Source organism: Panicum virgatum, chromosome 2N, assembly GCF_016808335.1.
Source record: "Panicum virgatum strain AP13 chromosome 2N, P.virgatum_v5, whole genome shotgun sequence".
In the NCBI taxonomy this organism is placed as follows: Eukaryota; Viridiplantae; Streptophyta; class Magnoliopsida; order Poales; family Poaceae; genus Panicum; species Panicum virgatum.
The window spans coordinates 32,053,766-32,070,521 of record NC_053146.1 but is presented as its reverse complement, the minus strand read 5'-3'; the positions used below and the strand labels follow the sequence as shown (position 1 = coordinate 32,070,521).

The 16,756-nt window shown below is 46.7% G+C and overlaps 2 non-coding genes across 2 annotated transcripts; both read left to right on the top strand.

The window, feature by feature from the left end:
- Window positions 1-235: 235 nt before the first annotated feature.
- LOC120663141 lies at window positions 236-342 on the top strand. The gene has a single exon (XR_005670363.1). It is a non-coding gene; the product is annotated as a small nucleolar RNA R71 (small nucleolar RNA).
- Window positions 343-12,556: 12,214 nt separating this feature from the next.
- LOC120663136 lies at window positions 12,557-12,665 on the top strand. Its single transcript, XR_005670359.1, has one exon. It is a non-coding gene; the product is annotated as a small nucleolar RNA R71 (small nucleolar RNA).
- The last annotated feature ends 4,091 nt before the right edge of the window (window positions 12,666-16,756 follow it).

Here is a 16,756-nt window from a genome sequence, read left to right as displayed (position 1 = left end):
GAGAAGATCCATCTTGGCTACCAGTACATTGACACTATCAATTTCATATATTTCTTTTGCATGGGCTGGCTGCCTATCTTCCTTCCAACTCTGGTTGGAAGCAATCTTGTCGATGAGCACTTTAGCTCCTGCAACATCGAGAGAGAGGAATGCTCCTCCCGCTGCTGCGTCCATGTGATCTTGCGATCGCTGGTTCAGGCCATGGAAGAAGTTCTGAATGATAAGCCATCCTTCCATGCCATGGTGTGGGCATGCTGCAATGTATTCCTGAAGATGTTCCCAGGCTTCCGGGACAATCTCGTCCTAGAGTTGTTCAAAACTGGAAATCCTATTATGAAGGGCATTGGTTTTGCCCACCGGAAAGTACTTGACCAAAAAAGCATTGGAGCACGCATCCCAAGTGTCAAACGTGTCATTGTAGGTGTAGAACCACGTCTTTGCTTTCCCAAGCAAAGAGAATGGGAATAGTCGAAGATGAACATTATCCATCGCAGTGCCTTTTGGGTTGATTATGCTGCTTACTTCCAGAAAATTCTGTAGATGAGCGTGGGAATCCTCTATTGCCTTTCCGCAGAAGGGACTTACTGGAACCATGTTGACAAGCCCAATCTTTATCTCAAAGCCATCAGTGCCTTGGTCATTGTTCAGTCCAGTAGGGATATGGCTATTGGACGGGGCTGAGAATTGACGGAGTGTCACCACCTACCGCCTACCACAATGGCTCCATGTGGTGGAACACACTTTCTAGCTACCACTGAGCTCAGACACCATGTCCGTACTCGGTGTTAGGATTTCTCTTGGCGCGTTCAAGAGAAATACCCCTCAACCTAGGGAACTAACTTGAGCCTCCCTAGTCCTTGCGAGAAAACCCGTAAGGTAAGATCCCGATAAACAAGAAAGATACAAAGCCTAAGCTAGAGGAATGAACTTCCGCACACAAGCAAGATAACTTGGAAAGGTGAATAAGTGTGGAAAGTAAAGCTGACTCGAAAAGATAAAGAAGATAACTTATATTGATAAATTTCAAAGGAAAAGATACAAGAGCTTATACCGACTTCCGATGACAACTCTGGAATCCCGAGACAAGCTCGACTCGACTCTAACTCCCAGACTACCTAACCTACTCTAGAAAGTGAAATTGAGAAGAGAGAACTCCTTTTGTGTGTCTCACAAGTGAGGGATGGAGGCCTATTTGTAGATGCTAGAGGTCGGTGTTTGGCCGGGGCATCATTTGTAAGCAAGACAGTCGGTTGACGTAGCTACCGTGCGAAGATGAGCACGAGACACGGCAAAGTGGGGCTGGCTGGCTTGTGATTTCCTCCATTTGCAACCGCCTTTCTCGTGAACGCTCCTGATCACCTCTAGATGGCGGTGGAAGGTTGCTTCAGTTTAACGCTGAAACTTGTAGGCCGACCGGCCGGCCTCTCCTAGACTTGTGGTAATAATTAGGTCTTTTTGGTTTGGAGTAACTTACCTGCGGTGTAGGGGAGGTAAGCTTCAATGGTCCTTGCTTCTCCGGCTTGGTCTATGCTTGGTCTGTGCCCCATCATCGCCGATCCACCCTCGCGGTTACTCCTTACCAACGAGATTCTTTGTAAAGGCCTCGTAGTATGCTTGGTAGCCATCTCACCTACGGAAGTGTGATGAACAACTAGCGTAGCTCACGACTTGTGGGTAAAGATGTGCAACCTCTGCAGAGTGTAAAACTAGTATACTAGCCGTGCTCATGGTCATGAGCGGCCCAGATCCTCCTTTTGATTAGTGGGGTTACCTTGGTGGTTTGGTTTGGTTCTTAGTAGTATCATAATTAATTTTGATTAATTACTATGTAACTGGGTTTATGGTAATTCATCAACTTGTAGTAAATAGTTGTAATAAAACTTGCCAAGACCTAAAAGCTAATGCAGTCGAGTCAGCCAACCTTAGAGCCTCATAGTTTGTGTTATACTTGTTGAGTACAAGTTGTGTACTCACTCTTGACTACTCTACTCTTTTTCCTCTTAGGGATACTCTACTGTTGCTCAGTTCCTGCCGACGCGAGGGAGTTCACTCAGAGTTACCAGGAGTACGAGGACTTCTAGGCGTTCGTCTCCCAGTCGACGTCCCTGTGGCGCCTTGCTTCCGAGAGTTTCTCGTATATGTTTTTACGCTTCATCTGTATCAAACATTTTGTCATTATTGTAATAAATAACATTCGTACTCGCTTTATTCTATCTTTTACGTGATATGTGATGTGATATATTGTTCATTCTGTTGTATATACGTGTGACTTGATCCTGGCACGTATATGATTGCTCGGTTTATGTCCTTTTATAAACTGGGTGTTACAAAAGGCCTTGGTGAGGAATGAAACACATTGAGCGATCTGAGAGATCACCCGAGGAACTACAATATTTCTTTTCAAAAACTTTATAAAACCTCCGGATTGACGGTTGAACAAAGGAGTGGTAAGTTGTACTCTACAAGCCGTTCTGACCCTCAACCGCCAAAGATGAGGATGATGCTATAAGCCCCACAGGAGTAAGGTAAAAGGTGCGAACAAGGCCAACTTATTCAGAATAAAGGTAAGAACACTCGGTTGTGCCTTGGGCATAAGTCAGGAATGCGACATTGTAGCAACTCCTGATCAACAACCTAAGTCTAAAACTTTGCTTGGGACAAGCAAAGGACTAGCTTGAGGGAGTTGTTGACGGTGCTTAAGTGCCATTTTCACCCATCAACTATACTCAATAATAAAGGAAAACCGCATGCCTTACTCGCATATTTGTATCACTAACCTTGCTCCATAGTTGTTTTCGAGTTTTGTACATTTCAGATGAGCAGGAGCAGAATAAGACGAAAACATGCAGCAGACGCCATACAACTACGCAGAATATCGCGTTCGGCGTCACCCACTTACAAGGAGGGCCATCTGGCAGAGCAAATGGGCGCGCCACGCATAATGCATACAAGGAAAGATATCAGGGCCCACATGATAGCCTGCCAGGAAAGGATAAGGACGAGAGGCGGCCAGGTGGGGCCGGGGTTGGCCGAACCTGGCCGGCCTCCCGTCCAGGTGCATTTCGAGGAGGAGTCGGCCCCAAGTCTCCTGATTACCTTCCATACATGGATTTGGCGGGAACCGACCTCCACTAGTATAAATAGGGCCCCCTCTCACCCCTCACACACACACACACTTTATTCCAATCTCTCCAAGAAGGCTCTCCTCTTTCTTGCTCTCTTAGCTAGGTAGTGGAGCTAGCTTAGCGAGCAAGTCGTCCCCTGTCCGTCTGGCGTAACAGCGGTGTTGCGTTTAGCGTACTCCCCGACGTTCGAGGACGACTTGCTCGCTAAAGAGAACAAGCCTAGCTCCACTACCTAGCTAAGAGAGCAAGAAAGAAGAGAGCCTTCTTGGAGAGATTGGAATAAAGTGTGTGTGTGTGTGTGTGTGTGTGTGTGTGTGTGTGAGGGGTGAGAGGGGGCCCTATTTATACTAGTGGAGGTCGGTTCCCGCCAAATCCATGTATGGAAGGTAATCAGGAGACTTGGGCCCGACTCCTCCTCGAAATGCACCTGGACGGGAGGCCGGCCAGGTTCGGCCAACCCCGGCCCCACCTGGCCGCCTCTCATCCTTATCCTTTCCTGGAAGGCTATCATGTGGGCCCTGATATCTTTCCTTGTAAGCATTATGCATGGCGCGCCCATTTGCTCTGCCAGATGGCCCTCCTTGTAAGTGGGTAACGCCGGACGCAATATTCTGCGTAGTTGTATGGCGTCTGCTCCATGTTTTCATCTTATTCCGCTCCTGCTCATCTGAAATGTACAAAATTCGAAAACAACTGTGGAGCAAGGTTAGTGATACAAATATGCGAGTAAGGCATGCAGTTTTCCTTTATTATTGAGTATAGTTGACGGGTGAAAATGGCACTTAAGCACCGTCAACAGCTCCCCCAAGCTAGCCCTTTGCTTGTCCCAAGCAAAGTTTTAGACTTAGGTTGTTGATCAGGAGTTGCTACAATGTCGCATTCCTGACTTATGCCCAAGGCACAACCGAGTGTTCTTACCTTTATTCTGAATAAGTTGGCCTTGTTCGCACCTTTTACCTTACTCCTGTGGGGCTTATAGCATCATCCTCATCTTTGGCGGCTGAGGGTCAGAACGGCTTGTAGAGTACCACTTACCACTCCTTTGTTCAACCGTCAATCCGGAGGTTTTATAAAGTTTTTGAAAAGAAATATTGTAGTTCCTCGGGTGATCTCTCAGATCGCTCAATGTGTTTCATTCCTCACCAAGGCCTTTTGTAACACCCAGGTTTATAAAAGGACATAAACCGAGCAATCATATACGTGCCAGGATCAAGTCACACGTATATACAACAGAATGAACAATATATCACAGCACATATCACGTAAAAGATATAATAAAGCGAGTACGAATGTTATTTATTACAATAATGACAAAATGTCTGATACAGCTGAAGCGTAAAAACATATACGAGAAACTCTCGGAAGCAAGGCACCATAGGGACGTCGACTGGGAGACGAATGCCTAGAAGTCCTCGTACTCCTGGTAGCTCTGAGTAAACTCCCTCGCGTCGGCAGGAACTGAGCAACAGTAGAGTATCCCCAAGAGGAAAAAGAGTAGAGTAGGCAAGAGTGAGTACACAACTTGTACTCAACAAGTATAACACAAACTATGAGGCTCTAAGGTTGGCTGACTCGACTGCATTAGCTTTTAGGTCTTGGCAAGTTTTATTACACCTATTTACTACAAGTTGATGAATTACCATAAACCCAGTTACATAGTAATTAATCAAAATTAATTATGATACTACTGAGAACCAAACCAAACCACCAAGGTAACCCCACTAATCAAAAGGTGGATCTGGGCCGCTCATGACCTGTGAGCACGGCTAGTATACCAGTTTTACACTCTGCAGAGGTTGCACATCTTTACCCACAAGTCGTGAGCTACGCTAGTTGTTCATCACACTTCCGTAGGTGAGATGGCTACCAAGCATACTACGAGGCCTTTACAAAGAATCTCGTTGGTATGGAGTAACCGCGAGGGTGGATCAGCGACGATGGGGCACAGACCAAGCACAGAGTAAGCCGGAGAAGCAAGGACCATTGAAGCTTACCTCCCCTACACCGCAGGTAAGTTACTCCAAACCAAAAAGACCTAATTATTACCGCAGGTAAGTTGCAACTAGTCTTGTGGTTGCGCGGTTGTCCCAGGTTGTCTCTCTAATGACGTACGGTCCTTATGGAGAGTAGCTAGCACAAAACACAGTGGGAGCCCCCTAAACCAAGTTTCTATAAAAACAAATTTTTAACGAGACGTGAGCCACTCAAATGGCCACTCCCATAATTAAGTTGCATATACCATTAATCAAATTAATTAAAAAGGACCAAGTGTGTTATAGCGCAGCACCTAGCACAGCTAACCAAAATGCAACCCAAGGGATATTTATAAAGGATATAAAGTGGCTAGGAAAGTCCTTATAGGCAAACAATATTAAAATGCAGTATGAAATTGTATTTAAATGTGATGGTTGGTGTTCATGTTATACTTGCCTTCCTCAAACTACTCCTGCTGCTCAAACTACTCTGAAGACGGTGGCTGCTCCAGGTACTGGTACTGGGGCTCCTCCGGTAGCTCAATGTCTACTCACGAACACATGGCCAGAAACAAGGCAACAATATAAACATACGTGCAAACAAAGGCTAACACTAAGAAACAGTACAACAATAAATAAAAACAGCAAGGAAAACCAAGCTATAACTATTCTACGTGTTACAATGATCGCGTGGACATAAAGAACACATAAAACGGAGCTAGAACGTGAAAACTACGCTTAAAACAAGATCCAGGGACCTATCTGCGAGAAAAACTGAGCTACAAGGGGGTCTGGGCAAAAACCAGGGACTTAAACATAATTAACCTATAGATTCAGGGGCTAACGCGCAAAACTGCACGTCCAGGGATGGCTGGTTCAATTTCTGGAGAGTTCAGGGTTTAAAACGTAAAAGCAGGGGCTTAACTTGAATTACTTTTGAACTACTATGGACTGCGGGTTTATTTCAAAGAAACCGAGGGACTCTTATGCAAAAGTGGCAGCGCTGACCGTTACACCGCGGGTCAAACTGGATATGGGCCATCGGATCGCGATCGGGCGATCCAGATCGATGGGGTATGATGATCTAATCTCGTGCGTCGGTTTCAGATCTAACATCTAGGATCAAACCTCGCGCGGGGAAGGCGGTGTCGGCCACCAGTGACTTGATTCCGTGGCGGCGCGACTCTGGGACTCACCGGAGTTCCCCGAACTTGGTGCTCCGGGGGTCGATTCGACTGGGGTTTAGGTCAGGAAGGATCAGCACATCATGCGTAATCCACCTATGGACTAAGCTGGGTTTGGGGGTGCTCTGGGCGGCGAGAGTGGTGGCGGCGGTGGGTCTGCATGGCGGGAGTCGCCGGCGTGTGGCATTCCGGCCTCGGACACGGGCTACGGGCCTAGTCAACTAGCGAAAAAGGTAGAGGGGACTGTGCTGAAGCTTACTGAGGGCTCGTATCAGACTGGAACGGCACGCAGGGTGGTCGGCGGCGTGGACCAGCGGCGGCGCTGGGCGGAGCACGGTGACGAGGTCGACGCGGGGTGATTCTGGGCTCCTGGATCTCCTCGAATCGATGCGATGTGTTCCTGTGGAGGTGTACAAGGGGTCAGCGTGGCCGGGGGATTGGCGGCGGCGAGTAATCGCGGCGGCGCAGAGACTCACTGGCGGTGCTGCTCAAAAATAATCTTCGCGCTACAGGTCTCAGAGACGGGGAAGGAGCATGCGGGTGGTCTCCTGGAAGCACGGCGGAGCTCCTGCGGGGCTTGTGGTGGTTCGGGAGGCAGTGAGGCGGCGTTAGCACGGCGGCGTAGAGCTTCGGCACGGTGGAGCAAGGTGTTGCGATGGTGCTGGGGGTGCAAAGGCCAGCTCTTATGGCGTGGAAGGAGAATGTGCTGGCGCAGGGCTGCCAGGATAGATAAAGGAGGGTGCCAGGATCGTGGGGCAGTTGTGCCCTGGCATGATCTCGGCGGAGATCGCGGCCGGGATCGGGCTGCGCAAGAAAAATGGATCGCACCCCGGTGGTTGCGCGATACGACTCGGGTGGTGGCGTTTCTGGAAGGAAAGGGCAGGGTGTGGCTGGCTAGTGGGGCTCGCGGAGTTGGAGGTCCACGGGCAGCGGGTGTAGCGCGGGCGGAGCAGAGTCGGGCCGGCGCGGGGAAGGAGAAAGGAAAAGGGGAGAAGACAAAGCTGACCGGTGGGCCATTCCCTGTCAGTCGCACGCGCGGTGAGCCAGGACGGGGAAGCGCGCAGCTTGCTGGGCCGGGCGAGTTGCTGGGCCTGTGGAGAAGGGAAGAAGAGGAGGTGGCGGGCTTGGCTGGCGCTGAGGTTTGGGCCAGCAGGGAAGGAGTGGGCCGAGCGGGTTGGGTTGTTGGGCTGGTTTGAGATGGTTTGGGTTTTTCTAACTCCACTCCTTTCTATTTCTATTTCCACACCACTCAATCTATTGAATTCAAATTCAAATTTGAATTCAACCCTAGCACTCAAGCAAATAAAACAATGCACCAGCATGAATGCAACCACAAGATTTTAAACTATGACAATTTTTTTAATTACTTGTGGAACGAAAATTAGATTAAATGCAAGACTAAACATAGTAAACCATAGAAAATTAAATAAATCCAATTAAATTTATTATTAAATGCTGAAATTTAAATTAGGGTGTTACACCTTTTTATGCACCTTTCTTTTTCCATCCCACTTCTAATGGCTTCTTTTTGGTGGATCTGTAGGTATGGAGGATATGATGGCAACCTTGCTTCTCATATTTCGCTAAGTCAAAGACCGGATCCAAAGGAGAAACAAGTCATAAGCCTTGATCAAGATGTGCAAGTGTGTTGATATTTTTGGTGGATGATGGATGAGAACTCCTTTATATGAATTCTCTTTCCCTTGTAATGTTTCTGGTATGGGCTGTATTTCCTTTTTCTCTCTCTCTCTCTCTCTTTTTTTGACACATCTTGTGGGTGTGTGGCATACCTTCTTTGGGTATGCATCTTTTCTCTTCTTTTTTTTTGACATGCATTGTGGGCATGTGGCATACCTTCTTTGGGTATGCATCTTTTATTTCTTTTTCTATAGCCCATACATTATGATGATAACTTTGGAAAGAGATAAACATGGCACATCTTGGAGTTTTATTTGTGGATGGATGGGGGATGTACTTTCTATCTTCCAGGTGTAGAAGTATAGCATGTGAGTGGACGTGTACGTGATCTTGATCATGGGCGTATGAAGTGATTCTCACAAAGGGTCACAACAATTTGACAAAGCTCAACGAGAAGACAAGTTGCATATGTAGAAAAGACTTTTCAAACTTGTAACTCATATGGCTCTGGATAGGAATTGCATATCACCGAGGAACTTTATTTTATTTTTGCATTTTTGAAAAGAAATACTCCGGATATCAAGCATCACGTAGGAGAAGATCATAGCAACTCTTTTCAGCCATATCATAACCCACAACAACCTAGATTCGAATTCTGCTTTTCGCTACCCACAAGTTTCAAGCTTAAGGTTTGAACATCTAGCCACCAAACTCAGAACTTCGGGAGAATACAAGGTTGTAACTAAGCATAAGAAAGGAACTAACAAAGCAACTATTCATCATCTCAACAAGGAAAAATTACACATGCTTACTACACATACTGGAAAGCAAGTAAATATTTTTGGGTTTTTATGGGTTTTGCTAATTTTTATTTGATTTTAGTTATGTAAATTTTTATGGATTTTCAGAATTTTGCAAATTTTTGTTTGGTTTCATGCATGGTTTTGGAAAGCAGTAAAGGCAGAGTTTGATACAAGGTACCTCTCATGGGGGTCCTCCCCTAAGCTAGCTTCATGCTCACTGCTACTAGTTGGGATTAAACCCAGCCCAATGGTAGTAGGCCCTCCACTCCTCCTGGGATTGCTGCTGTTGCTGCTCCAGGTTGCGGATCTTCTCGCCTGTGTTTCACTGCCAGTTTTGAGTTGACTCGATGTGCTGGCCCAGCGACTCGTCGATGTTGGTAGTGCGCACGTTCAGCTCGCCCATCTGCCGAGTCAGAGTGGCGAAGCCTCTGGACAAAGCTGTACGTCGCGGGGGTCCGCTGGAGATGGAACTGGTGGACCGGTGCCCTGAGGCCTGCCGTGCCCACTCGGTGGAGCTAGCACTCAGCCATGACGAACCTCCAGCCTCATATTGTTGTGGTTGAGGCTGAGGTTGCTGCTGCATGAATTCCTCCCTTCTGGCCCTGCTTCTTTTAACCCTGCCAGGAAGACCAGAAATACTATGCCGGCGGCTCTTCTCTTGTGGAACAAGAGGGATGGTTAGCAAACGGTAGTTATACAAATGATACCCCGCATTTGGCAACAGGATTTCATTTGCATAACCAAGGGAAAAGAAAATCAATGAGTCATTCGGGCCTTTCTTGAGCGTGTGGCCATGAACCAAGTACGCCTCATCGATCATAACACGTGGCTCCTCAATGAAGGGAACGGGGTTCCCATCTAAGATTCCCATGTTTGATGCGATGCGGGTAACCAAAGAAGTGCATTCAATAGGACCCATCATCCGAAAATTTGTGAGCCATTGCTTAACCATTGCTTGTGCGGGGGGGATTCGGATTTTGTTGACCATGGCGTATAATATCATCAACTCATCGTTCCATGCTGGTCGTGGATCATCTCTTGGAAAGAGAGTGATAGCCACCCACTTGTGCATCAAACGAAGAGTCAGATTTTGAGTGTCATTGCACCGAGGTGCAAACTTGCCATGAACAACTTGACCCGAAATCAATCCCCAAAACTCATGTCGATCAAAACCGCGGCAAGCTTTTGCAAGGGAAATCGGCAAGCGCGCGCTAAAACCAAGGAGGTGACTGAAATTTCTCCAATTAAAATAGTGTTCAACTCCAAAAAGTCGGAAAGAAACACCATCGTCCACCTCCCAAAGAGTGCAAAGAAACTGGATGTTGAGGAGACGAGAACCATTCTACTCAATGGGCACAAAACCATCCCAACCAACCGCATGCCAAACACAAGCGAAGTCAACGTCCATACCTATTTTTTTGGAGAAGGTCCGGATCGAAGGCTCTGGTATGACCAAAGCTTCGATTCTTGATCATGGCGTAGGCTTGACGCTCGCGGTCATCTTGCAATTCGAGGTACGGTGCATCATCTTCATCTATTTCCATGTCCTCGGCTTGTGGTTCTTTAGCTTGCTCCTCTATTTGTTCCTCTTGTTCGTCTTGCTCATTGTCCATCATGGTCGGCGTTGGTGTAGGTTCAGGGGAATGACGGGAGCTCGACCCACCCCGTGAACGAGATGAGCTTGACCCTATCATCTTCTTGATAGCTCCGGAAAGTTTCCGACCTACACCCTTCATGCTTGCAATAAGAGCAAATAAGAACGAACGAGAACAACTCGATTCGGGTTATGTTAGTGAAATGAAAATGAAACTCTTACCCAAAAGTTGTTCCTCCAAAAATGTGATCAATCTTGCAGCAAAGAAATGAGACAGAGAGAGTTCCTGCAATCAAACTTGAGTCAAAATCCAAAGGAAACCCGAGCAAGAATGTGTGAGAGGGAGTGTGAGTGAGTGTGTGAGTATGAGAGAGCTCAACACCCCTCGTGGCCCCTATTTAAGGAGAAGATGGCGCGTGCACTAGAGGAGAGGCAAGCCACAACGGCTATGGACCCCAGGGTGGCCCCCTTGGTGTCCCCCTTCAGCCTGGTGGTTCCTCAATGGTTAAGTTCTTTGAAAATATGGTGCACGGCCAAAATTTTGCTCGAAAAGATGTCCACATTATTTTCCCCAAAGGATTAAAAACTCAGAAAATATTTTTGGTATTTTTTGTAAAAAGGGAAAAATGCTAGAAAAATTCTAGCATGCAGAAAACAATTTTGAAAATTTCAAACATGCAGTGGAGAAAAACAAATAAGTTGCAAAGAAAATGTTGAAAAGCGGAGAAAGCAAATATGAGATAAATACCAATTTACCTTTGGCAAGGGCGCGTCATTTAAAGTCGGATGTGCACAACTTTTCTCCATCATTCTTACCATTCGTCGGCTTGTCCTGGAGAACTGGACAAGGCCGAACTCTCGACCTTCTTTCTTTTAGGTGCGGAGGGTCGTTGTTCTGGCTGGGATTCTGGTGCACCCCAGAGTGCTTGCCCTTCACTGTCTTGTTGGATCATGAAGCGCTACTCTTCCTTCTTCTTGAACCTGAAAAACATATCCTCCCTTCCGACACGGAAACGGATTTCTCCCTTCTCGACATCGATCCTTGCCTTGGCAGACCTTAGAAAAGGTCGCCCAAGTACGAGGTCGACTCTGAGGTCGCCCTCCATATCCATTACCACAAAGTCGACATGGATGAAGGAGTCTCGTACTTGTACGAAAACGTGTTCGGCTATCCCTTCGGGATACCGAATGGTTGAATCTGCAAGCCGTACGAGCATAGTTGTTGGAGGAAAGAGCAAGATATTCAAGTGCTTCATATATTACCTTGGGCATTATATTCACGCTTGCCCCCAGATCGCATAGGCATCGCTCGAAGTGTTTGATGTAGATCGAGCTACTGATCATGGGGACCCCTGGATCCTCATGCACCGCTGCCACCATGCCATCCCAAATGTCGTTCCTTGGGGGATAGTACCTACCTGCATGGTTATTGTGTGGTGGCCTCCAGGATGAGTTATCCCGTCCGGTAGACACCATGCTGACATTTTCAACGGGAGACTCGGGTTGCCCCGGGATCTTCCCGCTCTCAACAGCAGGTGATGAAGCAGCAATTTGTGAAAGCTGGGTTTCGATCATTTTGTTGAAACTTAACTAGTTTTTAAGAGTAGAAGACAACGCTTCAAGCTTAACATTTAAACTTTCCAGGGATTTGTCATTGGCCAAAATCTTTTTATTTATATTTTTGTTGATTTTAACTTGGCCAAGAACAAGTTCTCTCAAGGGAGGTTGGTTTGAATTGAAATTCGAATTATCAGAAGGATTGTAGTTATTACCTCCCTGAAAAGGTGGACATGGCTGGTTCCACCCCTGGCCTCCTTGTTGTAGATGGAACCCGTTGTTGTTGTTGTTGTTGTTGAGGTAGGCGCAATCTTCGTGGGTTTCGGGGCAGTCATTCCCCGAGTGTCCTTCATTACCACAGACTTCGCACGTGAAGTGTGATTCCATGGCACGAGCATAGTTTTCTCTATGCTTCTTGAATTCGGCCCTTTCGCCGAGATGCTTCAGTAGGAGGTCCAATTTGGCAACAATCATATCCATCTCCTTGATGGTATGCGTGCCGTTGGTGCGTGGTTGGAGTCGTTCATCGCTCCACCCTTGATTGGAGACCATCTTCTCGACCAATTCTTTTGCTTTGGCGATAGTCAGGTCGAGGAAGGCTCCTCCAGCAGCAGCATCAATGTTGGCTCGAGATGTCATTGTGAGCCCGTTGTAGAAGCTTTGCAGGATGAGCCACTCGTCCATGCCATGATGATGACAGGCCAGGATGTATTCCTGCAGCCTCTCCCAAGCTTCTGGGATGGATTCCATCCCTGTCTGCTGGAAACATGAAATTCACCCGCGCAGGGCATTTGTTTTGCCCAGCGGGAAGAATTTTGCGAGGAACGCCTTGGAGCATTTGGCCCAGGTGTCGATGTTCTTTTCTTTATAAAACCACTGTTTCGCCTTCCCTAGGAGAGAAAAGGGAAACAGATGAAGCTTAACAACGTCAGCAGCGACACCCCATATAACAACGGAGTCGCAGACCTACAGAAAATTCTGCAAATGTGCATTTGCGTCCTCGTTCGGCTTGCCACAGAATGGGCTAGCCTGCACCATGTTGATGAGGCTTGATTTGAGCTCGAAGTTCACATCGCCGACATTGATGTTGGGGCCAGTGGCCACATTGTCGGTGGAGGGGACGGAGAACTCGCGGAGAGTCTTTTCAGCAATAGCCTCAAGAACCAGTGGTGCTTCCGAAATGGATTCCTGTGCCGGGAGGATAGCGAGAGGAGGAACGACGCGAGGTTGTGCCCTTCTCACGAGCCTCTCTGTATTGTCTGTGTAGTTTTCCGACAAGGAGAAACCGGTCATACACTACCCTTGTCTTCTTTTCAAATCAAAAATAAAAGAAGACATAAAGTGACATTAGCCTGAAAGAGTAAAGACTATATCCTGAGTACAAGGTCTAAGTTAAAATTAGCACAATATCTTTGTTCACATACCGTCCCCTGTAACGGTGCCAGAAATGCTTGTTGAAATTTCTTAGCACAATCACTAGGAATGGTTAATCCTTAGCAACAAAGCCAGAAATGCCTGTTGGCAGTCCTTGGTGCAATCACTAGAAATCAGGGCACCGAACCCATCCTAGCAACTGCACCCAAGGGGTGCCACTCTCGTGGTATAATCAATACGATTACAGATGGATCCGCAAGTGCATGGATATACTGTTGTAGCATTTCACCCGGAGAGTAAGGGTATCGTCATTTATTTGTGTCCCAAAGGATGGCAGCGGCAAAGGTATTGTACTCAACATTAACCATGACATTGTGCCTCAAGCAATAGGCAATACTCTAACAGGGGTAAGTACATATAAAGAATAAGCAAGGGTAATGCAACACAGCACACATCCACACTCCAAGAGGAAGGAATAAAGGAGAGAAACTATTAAACTAAAGAACTACTCTATCCTACGTCAAGTCAGCTGGAGCTTAGGCTAGGTTAGATGTCCTAGTGCTTCTATCCAAAGCTGGGGTCATGTTAGATCATGGTTAGGACTGCAGGTGCCAGGAAAATGGGATAGCTGGGAGAAGGTCCCGCACCGGAGTACATCCAGTCCCGTTACCTCTTTGCATGAGCTCCTACACCGAACCCGAACATCGGGGAGTATGCTAAACGCAACACCGCTGTTACACCGGATGGACAGGGCTGTCACCACCTGCCGTCTACCCCATTCACACTATGGAGCACGGTCATATCCAAAGGATCCCGCATACTTGAGCACCACACTCATGTATGAAGTCACTACTCTAGTGCCCCCAGATCTCCCACCCTTCGGATGGACGAGTAAAATAGTAGAGCAAGCCCGAAAGCACCACGAACCTCTATCCGTACCCGGATCATCTAGCCTAACCAAGACCGTAACATAACTTATGAATGAACTAAGCGTGGATTGATATACTATCAAGATAGTAAAGCAACCATGGCAAAACTCTATATTATGAATAGAAGTCTGACAAGTCGGATACAAAGCCATACCAGGAGCCGAGGATTGCTCAACAACCCCGAGGACAACTTGCTCGCTAAAGAGAACTAGCCTAGCTCCACTACCTAGCTAAGAGAGCAAGAGAGAGGAGAGTGTTGACGCTCCTTAGAGCGCCAATTTACGTACCGCAAGCGCACGGATCGTGTAGCTTTTCCCTCAGAGTATTCCCCCAAGGTTTATCAATCCACGGAACAAGTGTGTTACTATGCTTAACTAAGCACTAATGATGTTGGTAAAAGATCTATATTGAGTGATTGAGTGTGAAATAGATCTAATCTAACCAATCTAATCTAATCTAGACTAGTGAGCAATGATAGGTGTGTGCACAAGATATGAAGAGCATTTGTCCATAGGGTCTAGGATCACTAGAGATGTAATCGCCAAGCTACGAAGAACGGATCTAATCTACCAAAGGTGTGTTCCAAGATCAAAACCTTTCCCTCCCGCATACTGTCACTACACGAGGATAATCAGTAACGAATCAACAAGAACACGATAGTTGATGTAATCTAAGTAAACCATGCAAGAGCAAAGCAAACCCAAAGCCAAGTCGCAAACTATTAAGCATCAAAGCATCATCAACAAGAATCATGATAGATCAATCTCATAAAGGATTCGGCAATTACAACTCAAGATCTCCTTACAACCCCATGAACAAACGAGGACTTTACCCCATGAAGCTAGGCGAAGCGTAGTCGATCATGGTGACGAAAATCTCCGGCAAGGGATGGATCCCTTGCTGTCCTCCAACTTGCAGCGGCGCCGAGGGACGATGAGGCCTCCGATGTCGCCTTTCTCTTGTGTCTAACTCGATTCTGCTCCTTGACGTCGTCTCCCCGAATGATCTCTTCGTGAGCCTGGGGGAGGGGTCTTTAAATAGCCTCAGGAAACCCAAGGTCGAAGGGGAGGCCGAGACTCCCTGGAAAGGGCCTGGGCCGGCCAGCTCAATGGGCCCAGGCCGGCCAGCCTGGCCCATTTTCTCGCCGCCTCGCGTCCTCCTTTCTCCCCAAGTCTTCTGGAGTCTTCTAGAGTTTATACCTTTCACAATTACGCCCCGTTGGACGTCGTTATCATCGAGATTTCTTCGAGGGAAAGTATAAGACGGAGAATCCTTCCTTAAATCTCTATTTGCTTTGCTTAGCCCCGAAGTATCTCAATCTCATCTTGTGGGCTTTGTCCTTTGGGCTTCATTGGAGGGTGGATATGCATGGCTTCTAGTCATCATGGCCTTTGGTCCTTTGCTTGGGCTTTGGCCTTCGTCTTTCTTTGTGTTATTGCGTGATCATGGGTCTCGTCAAAACATCTCCAAAAATGTCCAATTTCCTGCCAAAATACAACATGCTCCAAAATCCAGGACAAAATCGAAAACGGTCAAGTTCGGGTGCCAAGTGGCAGGTTAGTACATGAATCATCCCGAAGAATTTACCAAAACCACTCCTAATTGTATAACAAAATGGGTACTTAAGGAGCGCCAACATTCCCCCCATGCTTAGCTTTTGCTCGTCCTCGAGCAAATCAAATCATCAAGTCCTTCCATGGGTTGCTCGAGAGTTCTCAAATTGCAAAATTTACTTATGCAAACAAGTCAAACAATATTTCTTCAAACAAAGGTCAGACGAACAGTGAGGATAATCATATCATGGGCATTTAAAAACTCATCCAATATTACTCCACGACTCTTACCTCTAACCGGCAACTTGAATATCGACAACACTTGCTTTTCTTGCCATCCTTGGAGGTTTTTTCTTTCCTTTTTTTTAGTTTTTAGAAGCAAAATACCCTGCAACAAAGGTTAGACCAAAAATTCTTGCACAAGTCCTTTCATGACTCTCGATATAAGTGGCTATCCTATTATTATTTGCAAACTCTCATCTCCCAAAAGTCTCTCAAGTATAAAGTGGGGCTATAGGTGAGGCTAGCAAAGTATATACATATATTGTCAAGTTAAGAAAACCTTCTAATGATTGCTTACCTTCTGAGACAATGATCATGAGAGTTTCTCCATAATGTAAGGGGTTCAAGGGTAAGAAGATTTAGAATGGTGGATGTGGCGGAACCACCCAAAACTACTGGGCCCGGGTGCACTGATCTTTGTTGCTAAGCAACTCTGACCCAAATTGGCACTCACCGGTAGTTCCTCGAGTGAAGCCTCGATAAAAGCCACGCTATTCCAGGATCAGCAGACAACACTCACACGAAGGTGAGCCCAGAGATTACAACACAGAATATTTCATACATCTCAGAGTGATTGCAGCTGAAAGGAAATTTATTACAAACCATGTTCAGAGTAGCAAAGTACTACGGAGTTCCAACTACTCAATTATTCAAGTCTCATGTTCAGCGGAAGAAGTAAAAGATAACTAGCGAGATATAGTGACGCATCGATAAAGCCCGTACGAATGCGTCACTCAGCGGGAG